Raw genomic sequence first — 17,601 nt, forward strand, 5'->3', positions numbered from 1 at the left:
AGGGCCTTAGTGAAGGAGGCGATTTTCAGCAAGTCTGACAGAAACCAACCGTCCTCAATGATGTACGACTGCCTTTTCCTTTAAAAAGACAGTTGGAATATGTAAGGCACTTCCACGACTGCCATAAGAATGTCCCCAGTTTTTTTTGGGTCGTGATCCTGTCGTGAGACGTATCTGACCGTGCCTTAGTAAAAGGGGTGATTTTCAGCCAGTCTTTGACAATGACTGACCACCCCAAGAATCTGCAGCAATCTTTTCCGTCCCAAGACAGCTGGAATTTGCACGACACTTCCCCGACTGTCCTAACATTGTCGCAATCCAGTCGCATGAAGTCCGTGACCGGGCCTTGCTGAAGAGGACGGACAGACTGCCTGTCATTCCAGGCACGTTTGATGACGTCAGCAGTCCTTGCGTGGTGCCCAGCGCCCCCTGCCTCTTGTAAAAGGAAGACGCAGCAGGGTGGACCGTCCGACCCCCTCAGCGTCTTGCATCTGGTTAACTTAAGACGCTAGGACACGTTTCTTATACTAAATCCAAGATTGAAACTATCATACTTTTGTTAGATATCCATTGGTGGTGCCACTAATTGCTTGTCTCTAGCCTCTCCAGTCTCATCATGAATAGTGGTGTAGAGACCATGGTACAAATAGCGACTCCTCAGCTCCTAATTACCAAACAGCCTCTACCGGGGGCAAGGCAGTAACTAAGATGCCAAAACACCATCGAACAGGCTCCGGGGCCAGTTGGCCAGCCGGATAGTGTTTTTGCATTTTGAATACTGCCTTGCCCCCGGTAGATCTATTTGGAAATTAGGAGCTGAGGAGTCGTTATTTGTACTATTGAATCGTATAGTGTTTTGGTCCTTTGGATAGTGTCTTGTCCCCGGTAGGTCTGTTTGGAAATTATCAGCCCCTCTTTGTCTTTATTTGACACCTGGACAAGACAAAAGCCCACTGCTCTCATACTAGATGGGTGTAAATCCAAGATTGACATTTTCATACTTTTGTTATATATCCATTGGTAGTGCCCCTAATTTCTTGCTTGATTATATCGAGCCTTTCCAGTCTCGTCGTGAATAGTGGTGTAGATTTCGTAGTTCAAACAAGAAATACAAATAATTGCGAGATACAGCCAGAATTAGACTGAATATACATTTGTAGGGATACCACTGCGCTGCTGATATCACCTCAATCTATAACAGTCACTTCTTTCTCATCACCCCCTCCTTATTGTGTACTTGTGGGCTGATAAGATCACGTGAAGCCCTCAAATAATGTGCAACATATTCGATAACACACAAAACACATACAAGCTTATACTTTGCATCATCTGGGTGCTTCTGGGGTGGGATGGTTCATGACGCTAATGAAAATTGTCTGGACATCGGTGATGCATGATCTATTGTTTAAGAATGTTTCAGCACTTTCTATCGAACCTTCTCTGCAGCTTGCCTGTGTATTTTCAATAGACGAAATATATGGCACAGACGAAAATATCGAGAAGACTGCTCTCTTTTGATTGTTTTGGGTCATTAGCGGTTAAGGTCAACCTGTTATGTATTATGTGACTCCACTTGACCGCGGTGTTCTGTTGTGTACGTTCGTATTCATTCCGATAATCTGTAGCGCACAAAGAGATAATCCTCTTGCGTTCATGCATGCATACGATATTGTCAGACGATCAAGCCTTCTGTACAGCGACGATCTGTGCTGGTACTAGAGCTACCGATGAAAAGGAATCTACCCAAATTTGGCAAAATTATTCTTTTCCTGGATATGAGGGGTCATTTGTGGGTCAAGGTCAGCGTGCATCACGTGACGTCCCCTGACCGTGACGCCCTTGTGTAGTAAACAAGTTGTTGTTGTTTCTCCCGGAACGGCCCACCGTGTAATGTACACGGACGTGTTGTTTACAGCCAGCCAACCAGCGCTAATGTAGCCGGGTCACGTGACGATCCAAAGTTCAAGTTCATGTGGATTCAGGTGGCGAGTTCTCGTCCCCAGGGTGCTGTGCATGAATATGCATCCCGACATGTATGGAAATGGCGTCTCGGGGGAGAAGGGTGGGTGGAAAATAACCTCCCAGATCTGGTATCAGCAGGATTTATATATACTGTGAAGAATTTTGATTGTAAAGAAACTTCTAGAATTCGGCCAGTACAATTGTATGATTTTTCTGTAAAAGAAAAACAGTAGATGTTGTTTTCAATACTCACACTTAAACATACGAGCGGCGATCACACCTTATCTTTGCCCTGACATTCCTTTTTTATTTATTTCTAAGAAGCCGTTGATTATTGACAGTAGCTTCCTGGAATAAAACGCGTAGATAGTTCATCATCAGTTGAGTTCGGACAAACACGGACGAGTGTTTTTCATACTATCATCGTGAAAGCTTTAAGATATAGAACACACGTGTTGTTTACGATACATAACATGTAAGAGCTCAGAGCAACATCAACTCTTTCGTTTTGTTTACATTTCATGTCGCAGAGCACTTGTTTTCTCTAGCATCATGAACTCAGAGATTATAGTACAAAATCAATTTACTGCAATGCGGTACACCACAAGGCGGATACCATTGTGTTTTTTTAACGCACAAAACACCATAACGGCTTAAACCAGGCCGTTACAGCAGAAATTTACATCTTATGAATGAAAAGAAAACGTACAATGTTTTTATGAATTTTAGACATCAAATGAAACCTATCATTTACATATGGTCTGTAACTTGTATTGAGAGTTATGATGTTGCAGATTGTGATTGAAGTTGAAGGGAACATGAGTAGCAGCATATTTGAGCTGATCTGTGTACCGGTAACACACTATGCAATGCCAGAGTACGGAGAAAACTGTTAAAAACCACTGCGTGCAACGTTAACTCTTTATGGTGCCAATTTGTGATGAATGTAGAAATGCTGATTATTTTCCCCGATAGTTCCTAATCCGGTTTGAGTTATCATTGATCACTCCCCAATCCAATAAGAAGCCGTGTCCAACATTAACATACACCAGCCCGGGATCTCCACAGCGGTAATTGTCCCTCTGTGCACCATAGATCGAATTATTTTCTCACTAAGGATAATTCTAATAAATTGTCTCTTCGTAAAAGCATTGTGAGCTATAGAATGCACCAACTCATTATGAAATATGAAAAAAAGAAACATTTGCACAGTGCTGTGTAGTTTGGAGGATTTGTACACTGTAGACGCAAAATATATGAGAAAAATGTCGGATTTCTTTGCTGATATAGATCTAATGTCAGAAACAGAGTCGTGGGATGGGATTGTACTTTTACTTGTGTAACGTTTACCTTAACGCTTCTTGAGAGTCATTTACCCCAGTTTAGTTTGTAGATTGCCCTTTTTATATATTTCATCCAGTTAGTTACTTGTGGCGAGAGAGTTTAGCTGATTGGTGTAGTTTGCAATCTCGAACTTCCGTCGAGGTAGTTGCAGAAGTTCAGTACCTCATCATGTTTCTGCAAACTACACAATGGAAGGTGGAGAACAGAATCACGTGCCGCATCGTTCCATGTCTACATGAGTAAAAAAACAACGATAGAATGACCGATTCAAAGAAAACTACGGTGTTCACAGTGTAAAACGAGATCCGTAAAGTAAGATTTCTATAACGTATGTGGTTCGGAAAGTTGTTTGTTTGATTGGAGGCTTGTTGGGCAGGATAACTTAAAACGTGAATTTTCATAATGATTTTGTTGCGGATAGAGCTTTGTAAGTGAGTGAGAGCTGTGAAATGTCCTGTGTTTGTAAGTGTTTGCCTGTTTGTGCGACCAGCGATGGTCAACGTAACCTGGTCTGTATGAGACTTTCTTATTTCTGTAAAAAAAAAAAAGATTTTACTATTGGCATAATAAACAAGTGATTATTCATTGTATTTTTTTGTAGAAACTAATACAATGATAACAGGATCTAGGAGGAATATCTTGAAATTTCATTTAGAATTGCTACAACGGCGGCAGTAGACAAATTATTCAACTGTGATGTTCCGACAGAATATCCCCCACGAAAAATATCAGATTTCATATCTACAATCTTGGCAGTGCTATCTTTCCATGTTCATATGTTGTGAAAGAAGATTCATTTTTATGGAGATCGACCGATGCATGTTAGTAAACGTTGCAAGAATAGCTTATTATGTTTAGCCATAAGTATGGCTAAACATATTGTTTTCTCTCATGTTTCTTCTCCTCCTGTCAAATCTTCAAATGGATTCATCTCTGTCATTTTTTGACCAAATGACCTGAAATTTGGTACAGAGGTAATGTAGGCAAAAACCAATGTGCGTTCTTTTCCTTGTTTTGATATTGACCTTGAAAGTGATTTTATTGAGGTTTTTAGGCTATTTTTAGCATATCTTGGCCTCCTGCGCCCTGGTATTTCAACCGAATGACCTGAAATTTGCTGTATATGTGGCTTGAACAAATATTTAAAGGACTACATTCCCATTTTCGGCATACATATATTCAAAACGATTTATTTTGGGCTTTCTTGACAATATTTGCCACTTCTGTCACTTTCAATACTACATATGACCTACAGGTCATTGACCCCTAGTGCCTTGCACCTGGCCTTGCATGCCTGTGAGCCTTGCGACCACCTGATTGGTCAATTGAGTTAATCTAATTACATGGCGCAGGTGTAGGCTAGTATTCATGCCAAATATGGTATGGGAATTCCTAGGACATGTGATTACATGTACATGGCTTTGTTCACTCTTTTTTTAAAAAGATACACATCTCCAGTTCATATATGTATTAAACCAAAATAATGTGAAATTTGGCATGTACACAGGCCCTCATTCAAATGTTTGCCATACAGCCTTTCAAAACGATTTTTTAAACAAAGAATTTTTTGGTTTCGTTATTTTCAACCCAAAGTGTATACTATTGAATCATGCATTCAAACAAAGGGGTGTCACATTTTTATATTTCACCCATTTTTGGTCATTTCCTTCTTCTCCTGTCAAATCTTCATATATATCATTATGTATACTATGGAAAACTTCATTCTTCCCTGGGGTTGATCTTTTTTAATTCAATTTTGAACTGGGTTGATTATGCGCTAGAGTGTAATTTTCAGCGGATATTTTTCCACTGGTCTAGTTTACATGGAGATGGCACGGAATATCCCATTCTTGCAAGGGGAGGATTCTGTAATTATTTATTTCAATTTTGAGCTGGAATGATTATGAAAAAGTCCATTTGTTAGCAGAAGTGTATTTGTTACTTAATAAGTGGATATGGTTTGGGACTGGTCCATATTGTGTTGAGGTGCTACTGGAAGACTCCACTCCTGTATGGAGAGACTGATAATTGTTTTTAAACTCAAGTTTGATCCATTTTTTTAGTGGAAGTATTTTAGAATGGTCCATTGTTATTTTGGGAGTCCATTTTTTGCATGGCGAGGAGCATGGCTAAACATGCTGTATTTGCTCGCAAATGTTGCCTTTCTAGTTGATGTTTGATTTTAGAACGTGAAACGCATAGACTTTTGCATATAAAGGCTAGCTTAGCCGGTTTAATAGTAAATTTAGGCCTGTATGTGGGGATGATAGCAAACTCGTGTGGTAGATTTCCATTGGACTATTCTGCTTGTGTTTTCGCATGTGGTTATACATTTTTACTCAGCTAGATATTCAAAGGGGTACCTCAACAACAACAACATTACACAAGCTTATATTATGTCGTTGTGTGCGAACTTCATACGATACCTTGCCCACAGGTGGACAAATTGAGTTTATGATTATGAGAATCAGACAACTTGTGGACTAATTGTAGAATTGAGAGTTTGTTCCCCGAAGATATTTATGCTCAGCATGTTGTAATAATGAAAGTTATAGTTCAGACATTTTTAGAATGAACTCTTAAAATGCGCCAAATAGCAGTTACTCAATCAACTGGATATGATTTTGGAAACGATCAGACGTTTGAAGTTAGCATCCACTTCTTTTCGTCAGTAACACTGAGGAAGATGTGTCGATCAGCAGGTTTTTAACAACGAACTATGAATTAATATGCAATAAAGTGGACAATTTTAGATAGTCCATAGGAAAAAAGTCAAACAATTTTGATGTAAAAGAGACAATAGCTCTTAAAATGAATTTAGAATGATGATACCAGAACCATACATGGTAACTTTTTGGCACATTCCATCTTAATTCATGACGACTACAAAGTGGTATCCAAGTCAAGAAACTTTAGGTGATCGAAATGAAACGGTTCGAAGAATGAAAGGTGAGTTGTACTCAAGCGGCGATGTTTTTCCTACAGGTAAACGTTCCAGCATGGGCATATGACCACACATTTCACCGACATTTAAATGTAAAAGTGATCTTACCTAAAAGTTTGTCATATGGTTTCAGTAACACGAGCTGTAGACTTTTAAAGTATATCGTCACTGATTTACTAGGGGTAACTGGCTGTTGTTCAATGTTGTTGTTTAAGAAAACCTCTTTGCAGTTAAGTTCTGATTCTGCTGAATACTAGGAACATTTTGCGAGGACTTCCAGGGTACATTTGTTTCAGAAAATAGGGTTGTCACCAGTCTGCGGTTTCACTAGTTGACGCTATTTCGGTAAAGATTATTTTGATTTCCCCAACTTAATATTAAAGTACTGTATGCTGTTTCAATGAAACAGATCATCCAGAGAAAAGATGTGTTAAGTCTTATGGAGTGCTCGAAATAAATTTTTTTGGTTACTTGCAAAATTGCAAGTTGTCAAAAATTGTTTATATGTATACTTGCAATTTGTAACTTGCAATATTATCAACTTTCAATTTTATAGTCGGTATGTAACTCCTTTTGCTGTACATACATACACAGCTTGACATAGCAACTTTTATAGCATCATTAGAAAACTAAACGCCTAAATACTGATTTAATTATGAAGCTTTTATTGTTTAGTAGTTAGCACTTACGATTTTGTTTCGCAGTGCTTACACGAACTGATCCACCGGTATTTTAAAGTTGCAAAGCTTTAAAATCACTTGCATATTGCAAGTTGCTTGATTGTATTTCGCACGCTGTTATGTCACCTTAGTTAAGAAGAGATGCCAAAATGCTAAAAAAGGAGGTGTCGGTAGTGATCTGGTCTTAACGGTAAAGATTCCCACATTAATGAGTATTGAGTAGACCAACCTTACAATGTTCAAATAGACGGTTTAGATCTTAGCAACTGTTGTGTAAAGGGTAGGTCAACCCCTGATATTGATATACTAACATAGCAAACCCCATATATTGATAAACCCAAATAACTTGTAATTGTATTTGCAATGTTGAATCATTGGTGTATCTGTAAATGTAGAATTTCCTGTACTTTTGGTTTTTCAAAAAGTAGTCAAAAGTAGGCCTCAGTCAAAATCGGTTCAGTGGTATCTGAAGCTTTGCTATGACTTGTATCGACGGTGGCTTTGGTGAGTACAAAGGACATCAAATGTCATGAGTATGCATCTAAGATACTATCATGCAAAATAAAAGCTTGTTTGTGTTTGTTGAGGACATGTTGTCGAGGTTTTCGTAGCTTTTTATCCAACAAATAAAAATACTCGCCATACGAATGTTCGACGTAGCCTCCTTCATCATGTCAGACATGGTGAGCAAGAAGGCTCGAAATGGCCAAAGTAAAACAATGATAAAACGATCTACATTTTTAAGAACGTTTGTAACAGTAATTCGTTGCTTGTAAACACGTAGTTTAAGAGAAAGGGGAGCAATTAAAGCTTGACATAACCAACACCGCGTCTCTCAATGTCTGAAAACTTGCTACCATTGATAAGGAGCTATTACCAAGTGAACGTCGCTTCAAGGAGATTTCTGTTTTCTCTAGCTATTCGATTCAAATCTGCAGATATAGTTATATTCTAGTTAATGTTTTCTTGGGTGCTTTTGAAATGAATCGCTTTACGTATCTGCTTATGCACACAATGAAGACCGAGGGAACTGAGGCCTAGGTCCGACAATTATACAACTATGAAATGTTTGTATAAACGTAAAGTTTATTACCCACTGCAGCTATACCGAAGTATCCTACCTTACACGCAGGAATCGACCTGAATTCCAAAACATATTGACCACAACAGACAGCCATGAAAATGGCTTGTGTTGACTATGCTTGTAAACGTATGAAAGACAACACAGCAATTGAAAATTGTTAATCTGATTTGGACGTTACGAAAAGGAGCTTTCTTTTTAAAAGTTGCGATACAAAATATCTTGACATTGAGTTGTTCTGTATTTGGATGTTTTGAAGCAGAAGAGAAAAATGATTTCGAGATTAGAGAAAACTTGATGTAGCTTTTCTACTGACACTTAACGATGCCGTCAGGTTAGGTGGAGAAATCGTACATAGCCGACACTTTATAACTGCGGTAACTTACAACAAATACAGCATTGAGATTGAATTTTTATCACAAACCAGGAGGTGGCTATTTTGAATTATAATATCCAGGCGAAGAGTGAGAGAATTAGCTACGAAGTCCAAGTAGTCCACTCAGTGTGTGACTCCAATGTATGTTCCTGATAAGGTAGCAATGTTCTTTTTTTCTTAGAACGAAGCTAACAAAAAAAAATACAGTCATATATGTAGGTTCTGTCCAGCAACCAGCAATGCTCGATCACTAAAACGCAATGCTGATATTACTGAATTACATGTGGGAAATGTGGGCCTACAAGACAAAACTCACACGGAGCATACTTAAGCTTACTTACGTGTCTTCAATGATTGTATACACAGAGGAAACTGTTTCAGTCGGACTCAAGTTGACAAGAAATTGTATTTATCAGCCAAAGTTCTTTGCATAAAATTTGTAGAATTTGTTTGCACTTGTCTTAGCTTTTAATGTTTTGTTGGATTTCTAACTAGTATTATGTCTAAAGCAATGCATCCATTACATGATTACATTTTGATTTTTCTCAAAATAAGATTTCAGCCTGACTCTCTACAGGAAAATCCAGTGAAACAGTCACTTTTCGAAGAGGTTTTGCAAGTATTAAAGTTGTGTATTTCATTTGCTGGGACATCACAACAGACGATACAACGGAATCATTCATCCTCTTTCCTATCAACCATAGAAATATTTCTTTTTATTAATTTTTCTGACATTTTTTGTCTAATAAAGGTCGCATGATAACAGAAACGCATGAGAACAAAAACGCATGAAAACAGAAAAGTAATTTAGCAACTGGAAGCAAGCAAACCTATGGACCTTTTAATCTTTAGTTTGTATGAATCAAAAAGAAACATCAGTTGATGACTAGCGATTTCGTCATTCGACTAATATTTTCGCACTTTTACACTTTCAACTTCTTGTACAGCTCAGTAAACCTGTCTGATAGAGTTTTGGAATACAACGGATATTTAGGTTTACATGGAAACATAACCTGAATCAAAGCACAGATGTGTAGGTTCTTAGGGAAGGATCTTTTTGAACTGTGATCTAAACTTGCAACTCAACTATCTGATACTAACTAATAAAACAAGCTGCAATCATTTATAACAAATGTTTACTTACGAAACAGGTCGATCTGGACATAAGAGAACTGTAAGCTTCTTGATTTTGCAAATATATCACAAATGTACCGCAAACAGTACTCAAATCACAATTCATAACTGATGTTCGTCACTGACTTCAGGTTGTTCTTTCGAAGTGTCCACCTTTTCTGTTAAAATCATTTTCCAAGACAATGCGGCGTGGTTACACAAAACAGTTACTGTAATGGTGATGTAACTGAACACATGTAGTATGTGAGACAGGTGATTGTAGTACCCTGCGTCTTTGGTTAAACTCCGATCGCAGAGCCTATAACTTTTTTTGGTTAGACTCCATGCACAAAACTGATGATTCATCGTCCATAACAGACTTGATCATGGAAATATTGAAAAATCTGTTTAGTATGAAATACGTATTCTTAAAAGTGTTTTTTTATCCCTTGCCTCTCAAAGATGGTGGTGTACTTCAAGTTCTGACAAGATTCCAACTGAACACTGAAAAACAACAATACTGAAAGAAAACAGCTAGAAGGTAGTGTCTATTTCCTTCATGTGTTGGACGAAAAGTTTGGTCTTCAAAGGGATGTAACCAAAGAATATTGATTGAGCAGCAAGTCCTGTCGACAAGTCCTGTCGACAAGTCCTGTCGACATGTTCCGTTACATTCATCAGAACGGTAGTCAAGTCAGGTCAGTAGACGAATCGTTGTGGTGGCAGAATTGCAGTTTGAGGAGACCTGGCCATGGCTTTATGTCCTCATTGCCGAAACCATCATAGACGTAGAATAGTGCGGAGAAACCACCGAGTTGAGTCCAATGTGTCTACAAAGTTACACCGATGATTGCCTTTGTGCAAAGGAAGGCACCTGAATAAGAAAACCTGCCCATTTTGAAAGTTCAACTGCTGAAAAGTGAATCCTTAAAACACGCTCTGCCATGCCATGGGGTTTTTAATTGAAAGTCATTTTATGTAATACTAAAAAGATATACATGATCTTGACATGTTTGCATGTGCTGAGAAGCTAACATATATATCAACAGGAATGTTTTTGTACATCCAATCTGAGTTTATATAAAGATTCTGCTGTGCCAGACTGGTCGTCAAAAAGCCTAAAAAGAAGCGACAGATTGATTTGATTTCTGACTTGCACCGTTTTGTGCTTACTTCACATTTTCACCAGTCACTTTTTCAATTTCGAAGTCGCAAAATGCTCTGCTTTGTTATAGAGTTCACATCTAGCTGCGAAAACAAGAGTAAGCTTCTGTAAGAGTGATCATAAGCTTATGTATTGGTGCTTGTAACAAATTATAAGTTTTTTACTACAAGGAACGGACGAATTTTTCGTTCAATTCTATGAAAAGGAATCAGACTCATCAAAGTAAATCTCGTATCCGGTTCCTATGTAACATGTATGGGACATAGAAACTAGATTCATGCAGTTCTGCGAACATTTTGTTATTTTTGTTATTCATTTGCAGCAATAAAGATGGGAACAAAGAATTGAAAGTATGTACTTTTTGTTGTGTCAATAGCGTAACTTTGCCTCCGTATCATATCCCGTTTCAACCAGAGATTAGTTATCACAGTTGCCTTCTTCAAGTAGGGACTTTTTTTTTTTTACTAACAACTGGTTTGAAAGTCTGTAGCTCCCCTACGGACTAAATGATAAAGCGTTTCGTTATTGAAGGTTCAAAGGAAAACGTCCAATAGAGGGATGTCTCGGGCTGTGGCCACTTCTTATAACTTGATAAAGCTTACGTTTCCAACTATTGTGTATGTCTTCTGCCTAAATAAAGCTTAAATCTTAAAGCTTGAACTGCCTTCCGCCGTTTTGAGCGCCGTCAGAAAAAATGTCGTTCACACCCAAATTCCTCTGCAGAAAGGACAACACATACTGTAAGGACACCTTCATAACTTTGCGCATGTTGCGCTGGTTTACTAATGTGAACAATAAAGATAGTATCTGACTAAAACACACTAATTATAAACACGATTTACGTCGTAAGTTGCGCAACTTATACACACGGTATCTGTATCAATATAGCCGGTATAACCGGAATTCGGTGTAATACACTAGGTATAACATAACGTAGACATTGTAGTTTTCCAACATGTACTAAACTATGAAACGTAGTGCGGTCCAGAATACCTCGGATGTTGTGGTCAAACGTTTTGTTTGTGTGCTTGTCTGTTTACTCTGTCTGGATGAAAAACATGGAGTAAAAAGATCCACAGATTTGATCAGGTCTGAGAACTCCCCCGAAGAAAATGTCTGGAGTATTGCTTTTCAAACTTGTCAGAGTTGGCCTGGACCTATTTGCTTCTCTCCTTACTGAAAACAGGTTGAACGAAATTTCAGTGGAGGTTGACTAGAGGCACATTTACTTCGGAAATCAGTTAATTTGCTTATGAATTACTAGTATTCACCACTTTCTGGTGTAAGTTTTCCCTCATCTAGGTTTGTAATGGAAACTTAAGTAATTTTATTAAGAAATTTTCATGTTTAGATGTGAAGAAGTGGTATGTATAAGGCACACACCGCGGGGTGGTTGACTTAAGGCTGGTCGGTGCCCGTCGGAGTCAATTTAGAAAACGCCTGTTGGTAGTTATAGAACTATGACCACAGAACAGACGTGATCAAAACCAAACTGAGCTGTAACTCCAAGTAAAAGTGTAGGCTAAACTTATTGAGTCTTTGACTAAGAGTTCTATGTCCATTTTTAGTCTTAGTTCTATATGCTGTCGTATAGAAGTTTTACAATATGTGCGTTTGGTAGAAAGCGTTTCATATGCAAACTTTTATGTTATATGATAGAAAAGGTGCAAATTGCAAGGTTCAATATTGCCTAATAGATCGACATCATTTTCTAACTTACTCAATATAAGTACATAGATGGTGGAACGGTATTCTTTGTATACGCTCCAACCTGTTAAGACTAAGAAACTAGAAGTCCATGAATTAATCGGTATACACATACAGTGATTAGGTAATGCTCAAGATAACTAAAGTGCAGATTTAGTGCTCTTGGTTCGAAATTATTGAGAGATAATTCGCTACAGCCCTCATTTTTTCCATGAACACCTTATATCAACTTGAAGGAGCTTTTACCATGCCCGTGATTGTTAGCATTATTTAAAACCCCAGGAGTAAATTTGTGTTGCCAAACAGCTTCTCTTTTATTGGAAGGCCATGGAATTGTGGTTTAGCAAATTCTTTCTGATTATTGGATGACCAAAAAAACAACGATACAGGTTTATTACGGCGATGTTTGTAAACTGACGTATATGCTATGGATTAGGCACCAGAGTGCATAGAATGGAGATGGTACAGCGAATCAGATATTTCTTGTATTTAAAAGTGGGTGAAAGTGTCTGGTTTTGAGAGATCTTATATCTACCAGTTTTGCGGAAGCTTTTTGCCTCCACCAGGCCTTCCTGCGAGGTACGGATCGTAGCATTCGACAAAAAAAAGAATAATTGACCAGTAGAGTCGACGGTCAGTTTAGTTCTTAATATAATTTCCGAAAAACAATTCATAAGCTGAGGAGTGTAAAGATGCCAGGTGAGATGTAGTTGCCATGTATTTCGTAGAAGAGTCAAGGATGTTGTGTAGTTTTGACACAGACTTTTCCCCCACACAAATAACAAACTGCAGCTCTGAATCAAAGTTGAACTGTAATTGCCAAAACAAAAATTGGACTAACCCAAATTTTCGACTGAGCTCCAGTCTTTGTCAAAGAATGACTTTTACCAACACTGATGAACTTTCAAGTGAAAACTTCAGTTCTGTTACTCTTCACATAAAGAACAGAACGCCAAAAAGAAGGAATGAATTCGGTCAATTCCAGAATATGCTGTATGTCAGCAAGAACATACATGATGGTTATCCTAGGTTGTGATGGAGGTTTGAATCATGATTTGTGGTTAACTTAAAATCGGTCACATATGCTTTACACGTCACGAGATACTCTGTGTAGTAGTTTATAGAAAATAATTTGTTTGGATAAGTATTGTTATTGCTGCATTTCGGCCGGCACAAAATATTACCAAACTTTCAGATATTAAAAAAAAACAGGGCAAGGTTTTAGAGAGTTACAAGGATGACAAAGGCTTTTATTTACTGCTAACATTGGCTTCTAGCAAGAACCTGTAGATGAAACCTATTACATAATAAAAACTATAAAGAGGTGAAATATACGGACATAATGTTCAAAACAAAGAATTTATACTGCGTCCTTATAAGCCCCTTTGGGAAATGTATCAAGTACGTAGTGAACTGGATAAGCACAACAAAACCAACATACCACAGCGTTTACTCACTAGGTAGACTTTGACACGAAATTTTCAAAGAAGGACGGTTTCATTCTATTTTTCTTTTTAAGTGAGCTTTAGGAAGGGTGTATGGACATATATTCCACTCCAATCAAGGTCCTTTGTTATTAGAAAACACTAAGAAAATAGTGAAGAACTATTTTTGGGAGACGTTTAGATTCCCATATGCAAAGAAAGCTTGGGATTATATTGAGCAGTAGAAACCCGTTAAGCTGTTGTCGTCATGCACACACATATACAACGTTACAATATAACAGATAGAAGCTGAACATATCTCACTATATGTTTTAATTTGAACCCGAAATACTAGATTGAGCAGATAGTTAGATGAAGACACAACTTTTATTTATAGTTAACTATTATACCTAATTCATGTGTGTCCAGCAGGAGCGAGGATTCCTGTTCTCCCAATCACGACTTCGTAGACGGACATAGCCGGAAAGTTGGAGCTCTTTCTCCGTTAAGTGTCAGAAATAAAACATCATGTCTGGCTATTCTTGTTGCGTCGTGATCATAATTTCTACAGGCTGGTAGTTTTAGCACGATCTATTAACCTATCATTTTCAACATGTTCTTAACTCAGCTGTTCTTTTTCTTTTATTCACTTCACTTTCAACAGAAAAAAAACAAGGCTCTTTAGAGTCACTCACATGTTTTGAATTACTGTACTGTACTGTACTTGTAAATTCCACTGGCGGATACTACACTTGTCTTTCTGTTGACAATATACTATTCTATATGAAGGCCATCCGTGCAACAACGCTGTTAGATAGTTGGCGATCTGAAGTCGTCTAATATTTGACTATGCTAAACATGATAGTAAGTTAACTTGCACACGAAAGTCCATGTGAAATATCTATATGTGATAATAGTTTGGTAGTTTGAAGTAAACTCATTCGTCCATTTACACGCCCTGCACAAGACCCAAACTTTGTAGAATTTGGGAGCGTTTTAGGCGGTTGATGATTTTTTCCGCCGATAACTTTGGACGATCGAAGGAGTTCTCATTTTCAATTTGTTCAATGCAGTCAATGACTTTAAAAGACACATTACATGAACTATAGGCAATCTTTTTCTCATCTAGTTGTGAAGGAGAACCTGCATTAGGGTAATGCCTGTCTGTCTATCTGTTTGTTTGTTTGTTTTATTTTCCCCTTGCTAAATGTTTGTATTAATGACTTTACTAAGTATTGATAACCTTGCCATGTCTAATCAACGTTTTTTGCAAGCATAGTCCTCATTGTAATATTTGCGAAGTTTTGTCTGAAATGCTGATAAGAGAATGGTGGCGACTCAAAGGAAGACCTTCTTTTACCTTTTTTTGCTGTCATTTTGTTTGCTAGGAAAAGCACCCAACTATCATATCTGCGTTCTGTTTCATATGCCTGCCTAATGGAAACTATTTTGGGTCCCACCTATACTGCTTTATGGTCCACAAGTTTGTTTATCTATTGCCTGTTCTTTACAAGAGCTAAACATGTGTATTCGGACGAGTGGATGATTGTTGTAGTTTGTGGTTGAATATTGCGCAAAATCAAGTCAAATAGATTTGCTGGAATCCCAAGTCACCCTCATATATCTTCCCAGTGTATTTGTAATTTTGTAGACATACCTAATAAAACAACAAAAGTGTTATATTATTCATTGATTTATTTCAGTTTTATTACAACAATGTGTTTGTTTGTTTTATATCTCTATTAGTGTTACATGGAGAAACACTATTCTTCCTGGAGTCCACTTACATAAGAAATTGATTGAAATGAAAATAACAAAAGCTTTAAATTTACAATTGGCAACCGAAAATTGCACAAAATCAAATGCAGTAAACATGTATATGATCAGAGGCCTACATGCAATTTTCACCGTCGAAAGTGAGAGAAGGCCCACGCTGTAGACATGCATCTGCACTTCTGTGTTTTGATCCATTTTGATACCATCTTTCCTCCCTTCTTCCTAATTTTTACTCTTAAGTAACCAATACTTTTTGCTTTAGAATTATTTGCGAGAATAACCCTACTAGATGTTTAGTCATTTAATAAACCATCCAAATAACACCGAAATGTTATACAATGAGTAGAACCATTAAAAGTACATGCCATGCTCGTGGTTGGAAATTTTCAAGTGCAAAATATTTCTAAATGACTCATGTATCCCTTTTCTAGCGATTGGACGCTTGGCAAAATGGTGAAGAAATAAAAAAAGATGATCCAGAAAAGAGCTATTTTGGCAAAACGATTGCGATGTAACGACAAGCCTTGCAAACCGTGTTGCGCAACGTTGCCGTAATAATGTCCCACCAAGTTCGAAGGGAAAGCTCTCCCTCACACTCTTTGACACTTTTCAAAGATAGATCAACTCTATGTTTCAAGTAAGAATTTGTTTGAATGCTATTCCTTTGCATATCTGCTGATACATGACCTGTATCAGATATCTATCTGAACTCATAAAGCAGATGAACGTTGCACGCGCGTCGATCTAAACTGGGAGAAACTGTTAGAAAATGTTGTGTGGACGATGACATTTTTCTATTATAATCGCACAGATTTTGTACGTTTCTATGATTGTACTTACCAGATGCAAAGCTTATGGCCACACCAGACTTTACCTTCGTTTAGTTTCAGCTTGTCACGTAGTTGTGCCATATCATAAGGCTAAAAGTAAGTCAGGGAGCGCTTACATAAACTTAATACAGGTTTAAACTAAGCTATCTGTTGTTTTTTTCTGTTGCTTTCGGTGAGAAAAAGTGTAAATTTGGAAGGTATTTGTAAAAAGAAGAAATGCTCATTCTCACATCTTAAGTTGTGAACTGTTCTGTGAAAACTATAACCATGTAGCAATGACGGGATTGAGTTTGAGTTTATTTAGAAAGTAAACTGACTGTTGATTTCGGCAAAAAAGCTATGAACTAGGAAGATTTGTTTAAGCATAAGAAAATAGATTTTGTTTATGCTCATTGCAACATTTTCAGTTCTTTCAATTTACTATTTATTCCTTGGAAACTAAAACCATGTGGAGATGGCGCAACAAATTTTAACAGACTGACATTCCTATACTTGTGTTTGTCAGTGTGGGATCCTTGACGAAACCATGCACATTACACCACAGATACTACAGGCAGGCGAAAATGCTAGGTTTTGGAGAAGAATTGTATACCCATCTCTTCAAACTGTGTATTCTTTGTCATACTATTTGATACTATTTCTTTTGCCATTTACTAGCTCGGTTATTCTCCGGAAATCTTTTATTTGGTCAAATTCTTTCTCTGATATAGTTTATCACAATGATGGATTCATTCACACGTGAGAAAAAAAAAGCTAGAACAAAATGCATTGTCCTCATTTCCTGCAGTCTCTAAACTAGCATAACGTATGTTGAAAGTAAAGTTGACAATAATGTATGTGGGGTGCGTGGATCTCCTGCTCTTTGCCCTGCCTTTGTCTTCCACGCGACGTCTGTGATGTCACGTTGTTGGCAACGTTTGTTCCATCTTCTATTGTACTTTGTGCTCCTGAGGATAGTTTCTCACGATGCTGAGACCTCTTTTTTTATATATATAAAAAAAGTGGCCTTTTGCTGCTGAATGTGAGAGTGAGCAGTAGGAGTGATATAGTTGATGCCTGAGTAGGAACAACCTTGTTTTATACTCGCCGGTCTTGAAGATAGTTTCTCACGATGTAGAGAGTCTTTTTTTACATGAAATTTGCTGCCCTTTGGTAAATGTGAGAAGTTGTTAGAATTTTATTTCTCACACAGTCTGTCC

General features: G+C 37.7%; 1 long non-coding RNA gene across 1 annotated transcript in view; it reads left to right on the forward strand.

The window, feature by feature from the left end:
- The first annotated feature begins 4,154 nt into the window (after nt 1-4,154).
- Nucleotides 4,155-17,601, forward strand: part of LOC136427150 (uncharacterized) — a 56,916-nt gene continuing 43,469 nt past the window's right edge. Inside the window, exon 1 of the long non-coding RNA XR_010754377.1 lies at nt 4,155-5,008. This is a non-coding gene — a long non-coding RNA (uncharacterized lncRNA). The remainder of the gene's footprint in view (nt 5,009-17,601) is intronic.

Source organism: Branchiostoma lanceolatum, chromosome 2 (assembly GCF_035083965.1).
Source record: "Branchiostoma lanceolatum isolate klBraLanc5 chromosome 2, klBraLanc5.hap2, whole genome shotgun sequence".
In the NCBI taxonomy this organism is placed as follows: Eukaryota; Metazoa; Chordata; class Leptocardii; order Amphioxiformes; family Branchiostomatidae; genus Branchiostoma; species Branchiostoma lanceolatum.